The sequence below is a fragment of the Tupaia chinensis genome, unplaced genomic scaffold, assembly GCF_000334495.1.
Source record: "Tupaia chinensis unplaced genomic scaffold, TupChi_1.0 Scaffold144602_1, whole genome shotgun sequence".
NCBI classification, from domain to species: Eukaryota; Metazoa; Chordata; class Mammalia; order Scandentia; family Tupaiidae; genus Tupaia; species Tupaia belangeri.
In genome coordinates, this window is record NW_006204462.1 from 804,169 (window position 1) to 812,056 (window position 7,888).

Below are 7,888 nucleotides of genomic sequence, written 5' to 3' on the forward strand. Positions count from 1 at the left end.
CGACGCACAAGAGGAGCAGAGCCGCTCCGCTTCCCGCAGTAAGACCCTCGACTCTCGCTCATGTTGGGACAGCCAGCCTCAGCACGTCCCCACTGAGAGCCGGCCGCCACGGCCCACCACTGCACCGGCGGCACATCACGCACCATGCGGTGGGATGAGTGCCACTGCCCACGCCACCCCTCCACTCCGCCCCACACACGGGCCCTGAAGCAGGGTCAATAGCGTGCAGTGATGCATTTCAGAAAAGGATTTTATTCAATAGCTCTCCGTTAAAATGTCTTCAGATATTTCAACGTAATGACAGTAGTGCTTTGGCCCTCGACTAGCAAATGAATACTTAAGACAAACTGTTTTTCCCTCCATTGGGGATGAGTGTCACTTGACACTCACCTGAGTAGGAGTGATGCCCTGCTGCTCATTGGGGGTTAGTGACAGAGAGGGACTGAGCTCCAGCTCTGGCCACTGCACCGCCTTAACCAAATTATTTACACTTCCCAAGTCTGGCTTCTCACAAGTAAGTGTGGTAATGACGTGCCTAACACTCTGCAGTTACGGACTGCAGTGGCGTGGCCATCCCCCCTGGGGGTGATTTTCACTGCTGGGTCAGGGACTTGGACGGATTGACTGCGTGAAGTCCAGTGACACAGCCATGATGCCGTTCACTGGCCCTCATTATGGGCTTTTAATACCATAAAAGCAATAGCTGTGGGACCAGCAGGTGGCTTGGTGGTTAAGGCACTGGACACTCCCACATGGCCGACCACGGTTTGAGTCCTGGACCTGGGGGCCAGTGAACGGCATCATGGCTGTGTCACTGGACTTCACGCGGTCAATCCGTCCAAGTCCCTGACCCAGCAGCTTAAAACTCACGCCGGGACTCCCCGCCCACCTGGACACTTAAGCCTGGTCTGGACAGGCCTCCTTGGGTGAGCCTGCACTTGGGGCTGTGAGCAACGCTGGGCCTCTGGCACTCCAGTCTGCAGGCAAGGCTCGGGACTTAACCCCCTGCGCTAAGGTCTATCTCCTGAGCTTGCCACCACCTCATGAGCTGAACGTGTGGCAGAGGAGCCCAGCACCTGAAATTACCCACAGCTGCTCTGACCTGGGACACAGAGCCCTCCAATAGGGACACACCTGGGAAGTAAGGGTGAGATTTCCTCTACCCATACTACAGAATCTACTCCAATAAATAGAAAGACGCAAACACCGCATCAGATGACTGAGAACCAGAACAGATCTGAAAGAAACATGAGCGCACAGGGGTAACTCTCCCCCAGGTGAGCGTAGTGGCCCTCACCAACAGGGGATAGCACAGCGGAATACACAGAAATGTCAGAAAAAGAATACTGAACATTCATAGTGACAAAACTCAGTGAGATGCAAGAGAAAACTATCAGCTCCAGCAAGTGAGAAATCATTTCAGGACATGGAAAAGGAATTTCATGAAAGAACAGATACCCTAAAACAGAATCAGACAGAACTTCTGGAAGTGAGACTACAATACAAGAAATTAAAGTCTCCTCTAGAAAGCATTAACAGCAGACTGGACAATGCAGAAGAAAGAATTTCTGACCTGGAAGACAAAGTCTTCAACACAGACCAAATCACCAAAAAGAAAGAAAAAAACAACCAAAAAAAAAGATGAGGACGACATTCAGAAAATTCAAGACACCGTCAAATGTCCAAATACCTATATAACGGGTTTTCCCGAAGGTGAGGAATCTGCTAAAGGCATGGAGAACCTCTTTCCTGAACTACTATTTGCAAATTTTCCAAATGTAGAGAAACGGAGAAATTCAACCCCAAGAAATAAAAAGGACCCCCAACAGAATCAACACAAAAAGATCGTCCCCCTGGCACATCATAGCCAGATTGTAAAAAATTAAAGACAAAGACAATAGTCTAAAAATGGCAAAGGAGGAAAGTCAAGCTGCTAACAAAGGCTATCCCATTAGGCTAACATCAGACCTCTCGACGGGAACGATGCAGGCAAGGAAGGAAAGGGGAGACGCATTCAAAGCACTGAAAGGAAAACCATGTCAACCAAGAACACTATATCCAGCAAGGTTATCCTTCAAATAGTTAGGACAAATAAAAGTACCCTCAGATAAAAAGCAAAAGCTGAAAGGACTCACCAATACTAGACCAGCTCTACAGGAAGTACTGAGGGGAGTTTTCTATCAGGATAACTAAAGAGAGACAAATGGAAATAGAACAAAAAACTGAGAAAATGGCCAACAAAATGACAAGGATAAATCTGCAAATATCAGTAATAATGTTAAATGTTAATGGATTCAATTCTCCCATTAAAAGATACAGACTAGCAGAATGGATACAAAAGCAGAAGCCATCTATATGCTGCTTACCTGACAGGACGTACATAGACTGAAAGTGAAGGGCTGGAGAAAGACATCCCACGCAAATGGAAACCAGAACAAGGCTGGAATAGTGACACTGCTATCAGACAAAACAGACTTTCAGGTGAAAGGTGTAAGAAGAGACAAAGAAGGACGTTACACAGTACTGAAAGGAGGTGTTCACCCGAAAGCTGTAACACTGGTAAATGTCTGTGCACCCACCACTGGAGCACCGAAACATACCGCGGGGACACAGATCTCAAGGGAGAGAGAGACTGCAACACAGGAATCCTAAGGACCTCAACACCCCACTGACTCCTCTGGACAGATCATCTGGACAAAAAATAGAGAGAGACAAGATATCAACTATACCATTCATGAAATGGGTTTGACAGACATCTACAGAGTATTTCACTCAACTACCACAAAATACACATTTTTCTCACCCCCACATGGAACATTGTTTAAGACTGACCACATGACAGGATACAAAACAAGCCTTTACAAATTCTAAGGTATAGAAACTACATCTAGGATCTTTTCCAACCACGATGCAATCAAACTTAAAATCAACTATAGAGAGAGCTCACAAAAATTCACAAACACAAGAAAACTAAACAACCCACTTCTGAATGACTTGACAACTGTAGAAGAAATGAAAACAGAAATCACAAGGTTCACAGAAACCAATGATAACGAACAAACAAGTGCTATAACCTATGGGACACAGCAAAAGCACGCATTAGAAGGGAAGGTAGTGCCCATCGGTACTCACAAGAACAAAGCAAAAAGGTGGCAAATAGCCTAATGACGCAACTCAGGGAACTAGAAAGATGACAAAAACAAACAACAAAAAAACTCCAGGAGACAAGAAATAATAAAGATTCAAGCAGAGATAAATTAAATGGAGAATAAAAGAACAATACATAAAATAAACGAAACCAAAAGCTGGTTCTTTGAGAAGATAAACAAAATTGGCACACCTTTAGCTAGGTTGACCAAGAAACAGAGAAAGGACTAGGTTAATCAACTCAGGAAGGAAGCAGGTATTATTACAACAGATATAACAAAAATACAAAATATCACCAGAGAGTACTGTGAGCAACTATATGCCAACAAGCAAAAAAAAACCTAGATGAGGTGGACAAATTTCTGGACACATGTACCCTACCGAGATGGAACCAGGAAGAAACAGAAAGTCCGAATGGACCCATAACAAGCAATGAGATTGAATCAGGAATAAATAATCTCCCAACAAGGACGAGCCCAGGCCCTGATGGCTTTACTTCTGAATTCACAAAGCTTTGAAAGAAGAACTAACCCCAATTCTTCTTAAACTACTTCTAAAAATTCAAAAGGAAGGAACCCTCCCAAATTCATTCTATGAAGCCTCGATCATCTTAATTCCAAAACCAGACAAGGACATGACAAAAATAGAAAACTTCTGGCCCATATATCCCTGACGAAAACGGATGCAAAAACTCTCAACAAGATACCAGCAAATCGTATTCGACAACAAATTAAAAAGATTATACATCATAACCAAGTAGGCTTCATTCCAGGGATACAAGAACGGCTCAGCACATGCAAAATAATAAATGTAATATATCACATTAACAAAAGGAAAGATATACACCATGTGATCATATCAATTGATGCAGACAAAGCATGCGGTAAAATACAAAATCCATGACCAGCAGATGGCATAATGGTTGCGTTGCTGGACACCAATGTAGTCCACCGCGGTTCGAGTCCTAGATCAGGCAACTTAAAACTCATGCCAGGCACATGTGAATGCATGCCCAAGATCCTAAGAGGAGAATGGAGAAGAAGGGAATGCAGCATGGACATCGCCCCCCATAGGGTGATTTCTAGCTTTGTTTGCCTCTGCAGCGAGCACATCCGCCCTATAGCAAAAATCTCTCTCAAAGCAAAGCAAAACAACCTCCCTTCCTAATTAAGACACAGCAAAATCAGCAGAGAGGTGACACTCCTCAACACAATAGAAGCCATCTCTGAAGAACCCACAGCTAACGTCACTCTAAATGTGGAAAAGCTCAGTTTTTCCACTAAAAGCTGGAACAAGACAAGGCTGCCCACTTGCTCCACTCCTTTTTAACATAATACTAGAAGTTTTAGACAATGCAATTAGACAAGAGAGTCAAACAAAAGGCATCCAAACAGGAAAAGAAGTGATATTATCTCTATTTGCAGATAATATGGTGCAATGCAAAGAAAACCCAAAAAGAATCCACAAAAAACTCCAAGAAGTAATAAATGAATACAGTGAAATGGCAGAGTACAAAATCAACAATCAAAACCTACAGCATTTTTATACACCAACGATGGACAAACTGAGACAGACTTGAAGAAAGAAATCCCACTTACAATAGCCACAGAACCAGTAAGAGAGTTAGGAATAAACCCTATCAAAGACATCAAACAGCTCTACCAACTATGAAACACTGGAAGAAGAAATTCAAAATGACACCAAAAAAAGTGGGAAAATATTCCATGTTCCTGGATTGGAGGAATATAATCAAGCTGTCAATCCAACCCAAATTAATCTACAAATTTAATGCAATCCCAATCAAACTACCAGAAACAGAAAAAACACAGAAATAGAAAAAACAATCACAAAACGTGTCTGTAAGCATAAGAGGCCCTGTATTGCCAAAGCAATACTGTGCAAGGGGAATCAAGTAGGAGGCATCTCCCTTCCTGACCTCAAAACAGGTTACAGGGGCTAGCAGGTGGCGTGGTGGTTAAGGGCACTGGACTCCCACATGACATATCACAGTTCGAGTCCCACACCTAGCAGCTTTCTTTCTCACTTTCTCTCGCTCTGTCCCTCTCTGGTCAAATTAAAATAAATAAATAAATAAAATTAAATAAAGTAATTCTTTAAAAATATTACAAAGCTGTGATAATTAAAATAGCAAGGTATGGGCACACAAGCAGGGAGGCCAATGGAACAGAACTGGGAACCCCCACATGAACCCCAGAACATGCAGCCAATCGGTCCTTGACCAAGGGCACAAGATGATCCAGTGGGAAAAAGAAACTCTCCTCAGCAAATGGAGCTGGGAGAACTGGATACCCACCTGCAGAGGGACAGAACTTCTGGATCCTTATCTCTCACCACTAACAAAAATTAACTCAGATGTATTCAAACTCTAAACATAAACCTCAAACTATAAAAATACAGGTGGAAAACACAGGAAAAACTCTTGGAGACCTTGGAATAGGCAACGACCTCATAAAGAAACCTCTGAAGCACAAGCAGTCGTTTCCAAAACAGACAAACGGGACTGCATTTGGCGGAGAACCTCTGCACAGCCAGAGAGACAGCAGAGTGAGAAGACGACCCTCGGCGTGGGGGAACATGTTTGCAGACTACACCTCAGAAAAGGGACTGACAACCGGAATATACAAAGAACTCAAGCAGCTTATGCACAAAAAAGTAACCGATCCAACTAAAAGACAGGAAAATGAACTGAACAGACAATTCCCCAAGAAGACATCAGAACAGCTGAAAAGCATACGAAAACGTGCTCGACATCTCTTATCAAAAGGGCAACAGAGACAGGGAGGGTACAGGAGAGGGGAAAAGTACCCTGAATTGACAAAAGAAAAAAGAGCAGCAATTTGCTGATGATAATGTCTATAATAATGTCTTTATCTTGACTGATATGCATGGTATTCATGCTAGAAAAGGCAATGTTGTACACGGTAAAGATAAATGTGATTAAATGTAAATTAAAATAATGAAAAATTCAGTAAAAACTTGAAAGAGGAAAAAACAAAAAAAAACGGGCGGGTGCATGCATACCCAAGAGGAAAATGGAGAAGAAGAGACTGTGGTGTGGTCATCCCCCCTGGGGAGTGATTTCTCACTTTCTGTCTGTCTCTCCAGGGAACACAAGCACCCTATAGCAAAAATCTCTCTCTTTAAAAAACAAAACAAAATTTAAAAAAACATTATTATCCAAATACTTTTCTAAGAATACAATGACTAATAAAATACAATCCAAGCTAGGTCAGCAGGTGGTGTGATGGTTAAGGTACTGGATCCCACATGACCAACTCGGCAGTTCAAGTCCCAGACCAGACCGCTTGAAAAGCATGCCAGCACGTGTGTGTGCCCCAAATCCCAAGATGACAATAAGGGACTGTGGTGTGGCCATCCCTACTGGGGGATGATTTCTCACTTTCCCTCTCACTCTGTCTCCTCTGTCTCTCTTTGACAAGTACATGTACCCTATACAAAAAAAAAAAAAAAAACTAAAGAAAAAAAAAAAACCAAAAGTATAATCCATGACCTTCAGGTGTTCATAATTCTAGAAGAGGAGACAGACATGCAAATAAACAATTACAATTCATTGTGATTACAAGCTCTAGTAGAGTCCTGCAGCTTGGAGGAGGAAAAGGCAAAAAAAGCAGCGTCCTAAATACCGAAGGGTAATTACCGAAACTCTGGTGAATGGCAGGGAAATTCAGTGTTAATACTACCCTTATTTGGCTTTAGAAACTGAATCACCACCACCAGACATTAAATTAAGTTGATTAAAACAAGGACAATGCCCCTCCTTTATCTTAAAAGCTTGACCTGGGGTCTGACCTGGGAGCCCTAAAGGAGTGAGCCTGGCCTCTCCCTACCAGGCTAAGCAAGCTTTGCCAGCACGCCCTTTAAACGTGCAAATCCAGGTGTGCTCCCAGGCCCCATGCATGTCACTTCAGCACGCCTGTCACTCAAGCCTTATTTTCAAAGTTAAAAGACAATTGTGGGTCTGGTTGGTAAGGTGTTGCCACATGAAAGCATGCTTACTGTTTCCATTACAAATACAGACCACTTAAATCATTTAACATTTACCTAAAAACGGTAGGATCTGATGAGCTGGTGTCAGAGTACTGCACAGATAATACTGAGTGTGCTCATTTCTGCAAGCACTTTAAAAACTTCCTGCAGACAGAAGGCAAAGGAAATACTCCAAAAATGGCTTTCAGTGGGAACCAGCAGTTAGCGTAATGGCTATGTCGCTGGACTCCCACCCACATAGTCGACTGCGGTTCGCGGCCCAGACCTGGTGGCTTAAAACTCACGCCAGGTGCGTGTGCGTGCATGCCCAAGATCCCGAGAGGAGAATGGAGGAGAAGGGACTGCGGCATGACCACCCCCCTGGGGGGTGATTTCTCGCTTTCTGTCTCTATCTCTCCCTTCTTTCTGGCGTGCACAAGTGCCCTATAGCAAAAACCTCTTAAAAAAAAAAAAAAAAAAAAAGCCCACCACAAAGACATATGGGCAACAGATCAAATAATCTTTAATAAGATTCATATGTATTAAAAAAAAAAACCTGAAGAGTAAAAAGGCTTTGACTTACAAGACACAAAACATAAAGCCACTATCATAAAAATTTTGCTTTACCAGGCCCCTGTGCCAGTCTGATGAAACCTTGGAGCCACTCTAAGGATTTTTTTAAAGTATAAAATAAAATACACCGGCTCGATGACCACCAATTATACTCAAACAT

The 7,888-nt window shown here is 43.0% G+C and overlaps 1 protein-coding gene across 1 annotated transcript in view; it reads right to left on the reverse strand.

The window, feature by feature from the left end:
- Positions 1-7,888, reverse strand: part of WRN (WRN RecQ like helicase) — a 124,040-nt gene that overhangs the window by 53,349 nt on the left and 62,803 nt on the right. The gene's annotated exons all lie outside the window — the stretch shown is intronic.